The following is an 11,059-nucleotide window of genomic DNA, read 5'->3' as shown; positions in this document are numbered from 1 at the left end:
AAGGAGGAAGTAGGCAGCAGTAGACAAGGGCAGAAGCCTCTAAAGTTTGACCTCCCCCACCTCATAGTTTACTCATTGTTGCCCCAAATTTACACAACTCAAGACAGGAATCCCAGGATGAAGTGCCGGGGTGCAGGCGTTCCCTAAGCCTAGCTGGTAGCTCTTCTCTACCAAAATAATAATAATCCAAACACAGCATTTCGCGAGGCGGAGGCAGAAGGATTGCTTGCGACCAGGAGTTTGAGACTATCCTGGGCAACATAGTGAGACCCCCACACCCACATCTCTACAGAAAATTAAACAGTTAACCAGGCATGGTCGTGTGCACCTGTAGTCCTAGCTACTCAGGAGGCTGAGATGGGAGGATTGCTTGAGCCCAGGGGATTGAGGCTGCAGTGAGCCATGATGGTGCCACTGCACTCCAGCCTGGGTGACAGAACAAGACTCTGTCTCTTAAAGAAAAATATCCTGGGAGAGGTGCTGTCCACCTCTCCCATCGCTACAATGAGTGTCTCAGCCTCCTGAGTAGCTGGGATTACAGGCATGGGCCACCATGCTCCTCTAATTTTTTTTTTTTTTTGTATTTTTAGTGGATGGGGTTTCACCGTGTTGGCTAGGCTGATCTTTTTTTTTTTTTTCATTCAAGATAATTAAATCATTTATTGATTACACATGATAATGGATGATACACAAGCTTCATTCCCATCTATAATTTTATCTGGTACCATTATTCAATTTAGATATATTGCATAGGATGTGCCAACAATCACTTTTATAAACAATAATTCCATGATTTTGCTTGGATAATCCCTTTTAATGGTGAACTTCAGGTCACAACAGTAACTATCATTTCAACTACACCAAGGTTTCAGAAGACAATGGCTTCTCCACCCAAGCAGGTTGTATATAAATTCCAAATACAAACTGGCATCACCCTGAAGGAATTCTAACTTCACACTGTTGGGGAAATTTACCAAGATGGCTTCAGAGTAGACTAACTTCACACAGCACGTTAAAAAAAAGACATTTATTCAGCGTCACGATCAGACTATTACATTTAGCAATCAACAGCGTGGGTGCGAAAAAACATCTGCATTAAAACCCTTTGTTGGAATGCTTTACACTTTTCACAGAACAGAAACTAAAATAACCTGTTATACAATTAGTCACAAATACAGTCCTCCAGTTTTTGCCCATACAGATGAGTGTTTGTCTAAAACATGTCTTCTTTGTAGCAGCTAGGCCCTGCCACCACTGTGCTTGACTGAATTCACAAATCTGTTGTAACCTGTAGCTTCCCTGGTCATTTCTCTGACTCTCCTCTCCTGGTAAGCTTTGTTTCCTAATTAAAATCTTCTGCCACTGCCATAGCTACTGCTGCTGCTGGAACCTCCATAGCCCCTTGGTTTCGTGGTTTTGCAAAGTATTGACCTCCACCGCCATAGGGGGCCAGAGCTTCTGCCTCCAGAATTTCCTTCTTTCATGGGTCCAAAATTTGAAGACTGATTGTTGTAATTGCCCAAATCATTGTAGCTTCCACTACCTCCAAAACTGCTTCTATCATTACCAAATCCCTTATAGCCATCCCCACTGTCACCACGTTCATCACCACCACCATGGCTGCCACCAAAGCCACCATGACCACTGAGGTTTCCTCCATGACCAAGGTCCCACAGAAACCACCTCCACGACCAACACCAAAGTTTCCAGAACCACTTAGACCTCTGGCTGGATGAAGCACTCGCCATCTCTTGCTTTGACAGGGTTTTCCTAACTTCACAGCTGTGACCATTCACAGTATGGCATTTCTGAATGACAGTCTTATCCATGGAGTCATAGTCATCAAAGGTGTCAAAGGCAAAGCCCCTTTTCTTGCCACTGCCTCGGTCAGTCATGATTTTGATCACTTCAATTTTTCCGCACTGTTCAAAATAATCTCTTAGGTGATGTTCTTGTGTGTCTTCTTTTTTTTTTTTTTTTTTTTTTTGAGACAGAGTCTTGCTCTGTCGCCCAGGCTGGGGTGCAGTGGCCGGATCTCAGCTCACTGCAAGCTCCGCCTCCCGGGTTTAGACCATTCTCCTGCCTCAGCCTCCCGAGTAGCTGGGACTACAGGCGCCCGCCACCTCGCCCGGCTAGTTTTTTGTATTTTTAGTAGAGTCGGGGTTTCACCGTGTTAGCCAGGATGACTAGGTCAGTTAGCCTCGATCTCCTGACCTCGTGATCCTCCCGTCTCGGCCTCCCAAAGTGCTGGGATTACAGGCTTGAGCCACCGCGCCCGGCCTTGTGTGTCTTCTTTAACGCTACCAACAAATATCTTTTTCACAGTTAAGTGGGCACCTGGTTTTTGAGAATCTTCTCTCGAGACAGCTCTCTTTGGTTCCACAACTCTTCCATCCACCTTGTGTGGCCTTGCGTTCATGGCGCATCCACCTCTGCCACAGTGGCATATGTGAGAACCAAAGGCCCTGGAGAGCTTGGTGTTTGGATCTCTCATTACCACACAGTCCGGGAACGTTCCCCGTTGCTCAGAATGGCTCCTCAGGCTCTCATTGGTTGTTTCAAAGCTCAACCTTCCAATGAAGAGCTTCCTCAGCTGTTCCGGCTCTTTAGGAGACTCTGACTTAGAGATGACGGCAAGAAGAGAGACTTGAAGGATGCTTCTTCCGCGGCGTCCATGGGCAGAAAGCCAGGCTGATCCTGAACTTCCGACCTCAGGTGATCCACCCGCCTTGGCATCCTAAAGTGCTGGGATTACAGGCGTGAGCCCTGACGCCCGGCCTTGTTAAGGTTTTTTAACACAAGTGACTCCATTTTGATTCTGGAAACTTTCCCAGTTTCCATGCCAGGTACAGAGCAGGGAGTGGGCACAGTCAGGAAGTAAAGGTGAAAGGAACATCAAGAGCCCGAGAGGGTTGAGGCCTCCCAGCTAGAGGTGATCTTAGTGAGCTAGGGTGGGGAGCATTCAGCAGCCAGAGCAGAGAGAAAAGTAATATGATTCTGGCAAAGAGGGCTGGGCCCTGGCGTGGAGCATTTTAGGGAATGCATGAATCGGAAGGGTGGGAGGCTGTGGCCCCCAGGTGATGGCACACCAAGGTGGAGGACAATGGGATTGATTGCCCTCACCAGTCCCCAGATGTGTTATCACTGACCTTGTCTAGAATTGCTGGGACATGGTGATAATAAATAATAGACTGACTCTTAGTAGCTTTTATGATTGTTTTAAAATTCTCTTGTTACAATGCCACTTCCCTTCACCCTTGGCAGGAAACTGGCCATGGGGCACTGCATATTCCTCTTTCTTCTTCCTTTTTTAACAGACAGGGTCTCACTCTCTTGCCCAGTTGGTGTGGTGGTGTGATCATGACTCACTGCAGCCTTGACCTCCAGTGCTCAAGCGATCCTCTCACCTCGGACCCCCAAATAGCTGGGATTATAGGTGCACACCACCACACCCAGCTAATTTTGTATATTTTTTGTAAAGATGGGGTCTCACTATGTTGCCCAGGCTGGTCTTGAGTTTCTGGGCTCCAGCAATCCTCCCATCTCCGCCTCCCAAAGTGCTGGGATTACAGGTGTGAGCCACTGCACCTGGCCCTGCACTGTGTATTTCTGCAATGCCTCCATGCTAGTCATGAGCTGGTGCTTCCTTCTACAGTCTCCAGATGTTTTCTAGACTGGTGCCCTCTTTCTTCCTTAGTAGGGAGCACCACGGTACCTCAGTCCCACCCTTCACATTGCAGGCAGTTGAGGTGACGTGCCTAGAGTCATAGAGACGGTCAGTGCATGGGTGAGGAGACTCCCAGCTCCCAGGCCTGGGCTTAGCTCATGAGCCACGTGACCTCCTAGCAGGCAGGTGTGAGGCTGCCAAGGGAAGGGTGCTGCTGGGAGAGGGGTGCTGCTGTGGCTGGGGAGACAGGATGGCTGTGGGAACTCTCACCCTAACGGGCGGACTGTGGGTTCTCCTGTCCACTAATGGGTACCTCTAGGAACAGGTCCTTCTAATTGTTAGTGAATCTGAGCCTACAGGGCACTGGAGGTGGCTGCCTGACCCGTTGTGCCATTGATGTGGTGCAGTGAGAAGATAATTCCGCATGAATTAGAAGACAAAAACCACTTCCAAATAACAGGAGCAGCAGCAACAGCTACTACCTGCTGAGTGCTTACTTACTGGTCAATACTCATGGAGCACTTGCTATTTGCCAACCTCCACACTCAGTACTTTTGAAGCTCACTTAATCCTCCCGGCAGTCCCGTGAATTATCCTCTCTTATTATCCCTGTTTTAGGGAAGAGCACATTGAAGCTGATAGAGATTAAATGACTTGTTCATTATCATCCAACTAAGAAGTGGCTCAGGAAGAATCAGGATTGAGATCCAGCCGTTCAATACTAAAGCCCACTCAAAACCAGCATATGGCTCTGCGCCCACGGATGAGTTCTGGGTGGCATCCCAGGCCCCTGTTCCCAGGACAGGCAGCCAGCAGTCCCGGGAGCAGCCCCTACTCCCCGCTTGCCCTGTCCCCACTGCCTCTCATACACTCTGTCATCAGATATTTCTTGAGTCCCACAACAGGTGTCCTGCAGGCACAGGTCAGGATACTGCCTGGGATAAGCGGGTAGAGGGGTGTGGAGAACGAGTTCTTGGCCATGGTGGCTCGCCATGGGCTGAGCAGAAAGTCAGCATACCCTGGGCCAGCAGAACCCAGTATTTATTTGTAATTACTCTCTGTATCCTTCAAAGATTCTGCTTTACATGAGACAGAGTGGACTAAGAGAAGGAGAGTGAGATTGAGGGTGGGGGATCTTCATGGCTTAGACACTTGCCTAAGCAGCCTTTCCTTTAGAGAAATAAAGGGGAAATGTCATGTTCTTCCTCAATGAAGATGTGGAGCATTGCATTACTTTCCATTTTCCTTTGAAAGCCATTGAGAGAAGAACAAATAGATTTTGGCCTAAAATTAACCTCTTGCTGCTTCCAGAATAACTAAGGCTTCTGAGCCCACAGCAGCGTGTTGCAGAACTGGGAGGGATTTTAGATTCTCCTAGTACAATGGCGAAGAAAAGCACAAGTATGTTCAGTAGTATTAGACTGGGTCTCCTGAGGGGCTTTTTTACTTTCAATTTTTGGGACAATCTCGGTGTCTCACCCAGGCTGTGTGCAGTGGTACGATCATGGCTCACTGCCTCAATCTCCCCAGGCTTAAGTGATCCCCCCACCTCAGCCTCCTGAGTAGCTGGGAGTACAGGTGCGAGCCACCACACCTGGCTAAGTTTTGTATTTTTTGTAGATATGGGGTTTCGCCATGTTGCCCAGGCTGGTCTTCAACGCCTGTTCTCAAGTAATCCACCCCACTTTGAGTTCCAAAGTGCTGGGATTACAGGCATGAACCACTGCACTTAGCCCCAAGGGGATTTTACATTCGGGCCTGGCTCACAGTTCTCAGCATCTGAGATGAAACAAACCCAGCAAATAGAAGTTCAGAAAGTTGATTTGGCTGGGTTCCCTAGAAGCAATTTAGGTTGTGGTTGCCAAGCCCCCAAGCCATCTGCTTATAAAGTCAGAAAGCCACTTATTCTGGTGTGTGTGAAGGGCACGTCCTATACAGAACGCCTGCTGAGTGTCAGGAGGCCAGCTGCAGGTGACGGGCCTCGTGAGTGCACACGGACGGGGGTGAGGCTTTCGATATTCTGCCGAATCCAACAAACGCCTTTCCCCACTCCAGGGAGGTTTCGGTCTGTGAAAGAGACCTGGGACTCCAGGCACATCTGTAGTCCTTCTGCCCTTTTCCAGGCCCATTGAAGGCCATCAAAATACAGGTTGCACCTGTCAGGACTCAGGCTGGAGCCGGCCAGGCACCCCGGAGTCAGCCTGCCCCTGAGGTTGTGGGAGGAAAAGCACCAAGTGCAGGCTGAAGACTTTGATTCCAGGTCTCTTATCCCTCTGCGAGGGAGCTGACTCCAGGGCAGTTGAAGGAAAGGTCAGTTTCTTCTGCAGCTTCTCCTTCTTCTCAATTCCTCTCTTGTCTAGCTCCGCAGTTGAGCAGAGCTGAGCAGTGCTAACCTGTGGGGAAATCCAGATAGAAGCTAGAAATCTCCTGCCCAGATACTGGGGAGGGAATTTCTCAGACGAGGTTCAACCTGTCAGGTCCTGTCAAAGTCCCAGGCTATGAGCTTAAGGGTACCTGCCTCACGGTCCAGTTTGAAGGGCTGATTTCTCCTGACATCCTTACCCATGCTTTTCTAACCTGACTCCACATCTCCAGAAAGTTGCCGTTCACCCCTTCCCCTTCCTGTTCCAGCAGTGCTCGCAGAGAGGCCGAGGCTTCATGTCACAGATCAGGAAGCAGAAAGGGAGTGGCTAATCTGTGTTTGAATCCCGGCTCTGCACACTGATGAGTTGTGTGGTCCTGGGAAAATCCCTTCCTGTTCCAGCAGTGCTCGCAGAGAGGCCGAGGCTTCATGTCACAGATCAGGAAGCAGAAAGGGAGTGGCTAATCTGTGTTTGAATCCCGGCTCTGCACACTGATGAGTTGTGTGGTCCTGGGAAAATGTCTTGCCTGCTCTGAATGTTAGTTTTAACACCTGTACTTTAGTTATGAAAGATTTTACACTATCAGGTCCCCTGATGGGTTGGCAATTAGTTGAGTAATCTGCTTCATTTTTTTTTTTCCCCGAGACAGAGTCTTGCTTTGTTACCCAGGCTAGAGTGCAGTGGTGCAATCTCAGCTCACTGCAACATCTGCTTCCCAGACTCAGGTGATTCTCCTGCCTCAGCCTCCTGAGTAGCTGGGATTACAGGCACCTGCCACCACGCCTGGCTAATTTTTGTATTTTTAGTAGAGATGGAGTTTCACCATGTTGGCTAGGCTGGTCTTGATCTCCTGACCTTGTGATCTGCCCGCCTTGGCCTCCCAAAGTGCCGGGATTACAGGCATGAGCCACTGCACCCAGCCAATTTGCTCCAGTTTTAGAGAACAAGATTGGAAGACTTCCTCACACACAACCTCAGGAATCAGGGCGAGGAATCCATCTGAACACCTCATGCTCACAGCCAATTGTTCCTGTATTGCGCACTGGTCCTGGCTTCACCTTGAATTAAGAAGTCATGATGTAGGCCGGGCGCGGTGGCTCACGCCTGGAATCCTAGCACTTTGGGAGGTCGAGGCCGGTTGATCACTTGAAGTCAGGGGCTTGAGGTCAGCCTGGCCAACACCGTGAAACCCCTTCTCTACTAAAAATACAAAAAAAGTAGTTGGGCGTGGTGGCACTTGCCCGTAGTCCCAGCTACTCAGGAGACTGAGGCAGGAAAATCGCTTAATCCTGGGAGGTGGAGGTTGCAGTGAGCCGAGATCGCACCACTGCACTCTAGCCTGGGCGACAGAGAGAGACTCCATCTCAAAAAAGAAGATGAAAAAAAAAAAAGAAGCCATGTCTGAGGTCTAGAATACTAAGTCATTGTCCCTTCAGCATGTGGCCAGGCATTGCCTGCTTAAACCCCAAACTGTGAGGGTTGGCACGGTTTGCGAAATATGCTGCAGTATGTAGCAATTGGGTATCTTTTGGAGGGAGCTTAAGGAACTGCTACTCCCATCAACTCTGTGAGATGGAATTGCTTTTGTCCTCAGAAGCAGATGAGTGGGCTCTCTAAGATGAGCTGGGATATCCCATAATTTGAGAAAAAAGCTGTCCATGTCCCCAAACCAAAGCACCAGCAGATAAAGAAGGCACTATTGTCCCAACAGGTTGACTCCAGGCTTTCCTGCCTGATCGGGTCAGAAGCTCTCTGCTGGTGCTAGCGGAGAAGACCTGAGCGGCACGGGCTTCTACCTAGATTTTGTGGGGATAGCACACCACCTGGATCTGACAGGTGGAGCTCACTGTTGCTCGATGGTCGGGGGAAAGAAGGCAGGGAATTTAGTTGCTATCCTGCTGTGGCTGACCATACTTTCCAATAGGCCAGGCCTGAACCTCAGGGTCTGCCTGTGACCCACCAGCCATGCCACGCTCAGTCCTGTCTGCTGGGATGTCTGGGCATGAGCCCAGCACAGTGGGCGGTTATCGTGGAGATAGGAGACATGTGCTCCCTGCCAAAGGCCAGTTTCAGGAAACTGATGAGACCTCTGCTCTTATTCGGGATCTCTGAACATCCAGTGGTAGGGACAGCTAGTCTTGCTAACAGAATCCTTCCTTTCTTAGGGTCTGACACCATCTCAGTGATGGTGGACATCATAATGATCTCAGGGGATACAACAGGACCTGGTTCTGTTGTGCAGAAGTTGATTGCTCATCTGTGGTCCCCTCACTCCCAGACCAACGACCAGAGGGAGAACTTGAACTGGTTTCTAGAAGGGCCCCACAGAGGCAATGCTTAATGCAAAAGCACCCTCTCCTTTTCACTCCTCTCATCCCACCTGCTCATTCCACTAAGAATGGTTGTTTCCAGCCTGGTTTTTGGAGTTCCTGAGATGCACAATCAGGAACTGGGTGGTAAGAGGAGTCTGACGTTTGTTGAACAAAAGCTGAGCTTCTGTATACCTGGATCTTGAAAGGCAGAGACGCTGGCTTTTGGAAAAGTGCCGTGGCTCCATATCTGAACCGTTTAATGTAACTTGACAGACACAATATGGGGAGTCCTTTGTGATTATTATTTGACAGCTGAGTACTTTGGGAGGTCGAGGTGGATGGACACCTGAGGTCAGGAGTTCGAGAGCAGCCTGGCTAATTTTTGTATTTTTGTGGAGATGGAGTTTCATCATGTTGGCCAGGCTAGTATCGAACTCAGGTTATCTGCCTGCCTCGGCTTCCCAAAGTGCTGGGATTACAGGCGTGAGCCACTGCACCTGGCCAGATTTCTTGGTTTCAAGTAACAGACATCAACTCTGGATATCTTAAGCATACAGAGAGTACTGGGAATATATCTTGCCCCCACAGAATCGGTGTGAGATACGCCCATAAACCAAAGGGGCTCTGCAGGGCTGTTCTGTCTAATCATGGTCCTGAAACAGTTTGCTGCACCAGGATGAGCTGGTATCTCGATGGCAACCATGTGATTCTGTCATTCACTCTAGTAAAATTTCTGGAGACATAGGTCCCTAAGCCTAAATTGTGGACCCTCCCCATGGCTGCCCTGGAACTTGGAGAGCGAAATTGACACCTGTGGCCCCCGCAGAGACGCTGCCCACTGACTCGAAGTTCACATCCAGTGGGCTACAGGGTCAGTACATTACGCTGTTTGTGTGTGATCATTTAGTATTCTTGTTTCTTGTGTGGGTTTTCAGCAAAAGTAATTGTACAGTTTCGGTCCTCTCTGAGTGCGGCTGGAGAGAGCTGTGTCTTTTCTGCTCCCCACTGTCAAAGTTAGAGAAGCATCTCCACCAGGCTGGAGTGACCATGGCCTTAGAAACTGCAAGAAAAGCGTTGGGGCGTTTAGCCTTTTTTGAGCTTTGGATCCTTTTGACATCTGGTGAAAGAATATCTCCTTTTTCCCTTCACCCAGTTTTCTCTTTTATTTTCTATTTTTATGTTAATTTCACTGCATTTATATTGTTTTGTGAACTTTTGCAATGTCCTTCCCTGTTTTTTTTTTTTTTTTTTTTTTTTATACGGGGGTGGTTTGAAATGAGCACGTGCAGCTGGTCTGATGCCACAGGCCCACTGTAGACACACTCACAGACCCAAAGGGATGAGCTAAAGCATGATGCCCTCAGAGGCTTGCCTTGTGGACCATGATGATCTCTGGTTTTTCTTCTTTGCTGGCATTTGGGGGATTGATGTTGAGGCTGGGCTCTGAGCAGTCAGCTCACCCCTGCTTAGCATTCAGTGCAGACTGTCAGAGTGTGCCTGCCAGGCACGTTCGTGGAGAAGGGAGCTCCTGAAACTCAGCTACCCTTCTCCTTTCTTAGTAGAGAATGAGGAGGGTCTCAATGCAGACCCGAGGCCTCTGCCTCCAGGTGGGAACCCTGGAGTGGATGGTAGGATGTGCTGTTGGACAGTCCTGCCTGGCAGACAGCTGCACATTTGGAATGGGTGTATGGTCCAGTGTGTCACTGCAGTGGTGAAAGTAGCATGTTCAGTGTGTGGGATTTTAGGGTGACACTGATCGTGACTCATGAAAGCCACTGAGTACAGAACCATGAAAGCAACTTGGCAACCAGAAGCGTGATGGCTTTAAACCACAGGATGAGCGTTGAGGGGCTTGCCATTCGAGGGGTCTAGTTGGATTCTTGCCTCCTCATTGGAACCACAATCTGGCTAGAATCTCATACTTACTAACAGAGAGGTGGTGCAACTTTACACTCAAGACACTGCGTGCAGACTGTCTGGGTTTAATCCCAGGACTAACTCTTGTCGTGTGACCTTGGAACATATTCTTCATCTGCAAAATGGGAGAAATTGTAGATTTTATTGTGTGGAGTAAGTTACCTAATAGATGAAAATCACTCAAATGTGTGCCAGGTGCATGGTTAGCTCGTTTCTATGCCCAGAATATATCATCGCTTGGGCCTGTGAACTTGTATTAATCCATCGAATTTTATTATTATTATTTTTTGAGATGGAATCTTGCTCTGTTGTCCAGGCTGGAGTGCAGTGGCACGATCTCGGCTCAATGCAACCTCCGTCTCCCAGGTTCAAGCAATTCTCCTGCCTCAGCCTCCCCGAGTAGCTGGGATTACAGGCACCCACCACCAAACCCAGCTGATTTTTGTATTTTTAGTAGAGATGGGGTTTCACCATGTTGACCAGGCTGGTCATGAACCCCTGACCTCAGGTGATCTGCCTACCTCAGCCTCCCAAAGTGTTGTGGTTACTGGCGGGCGTGAGCCACTGTGCCTGGCCTGAATTTGAATTCGAAAGAGGGATGAGTGATTGGGGATGGGAGGGTAGGAAAAATAATAGGGGATGCATTTCATGGCAGTGCTCCCTTTACAAAATGCTTCTGGAATTTTGCCAGTAAATTATCAGAATCTGGTCCTCATTGGCTGCCCATGGCTCACTTACAAGCTCTCAGATCCTTACACACAGATTAGGAGTTTAGTACTTTGAGCCATTCACACATCTTT

General features: G+C 48.9%; 1 pseudogene; it reads right to left on the bottom strand.

The window, feature by feature from the left end:
* Positions 1-712: 712 nt before the first annotated feature.
* Positions 713-4,648, bottom strand: LOC141407538 (heterogeneous nuclear ribonucleoprotein A1-like 2; annotated as a pseudogene).
* Positions 4,649-11,059: the final 6,411 nt, after the last annotated feature.

The sequence above is a fragment of the Macaca fascicularis genome, chromosome 8 (assembly GCF_037993035.2).
Source record: "Macaca fascicularis isolate 582-1 chromosome 8, T2T-MFA8v1.1".
Taxonomy (NCBI): domain Eukaryota; kingdom Metazoa; phylum Chordata; class Mammalia; order Primates; family Cercopithecidae; genus Macaca; species Macaca fascicularis.
Note: the sequence above shows the minus strand (reverse complement) of the source record. Positions and strands in the feature narration are given on the sequence as shown.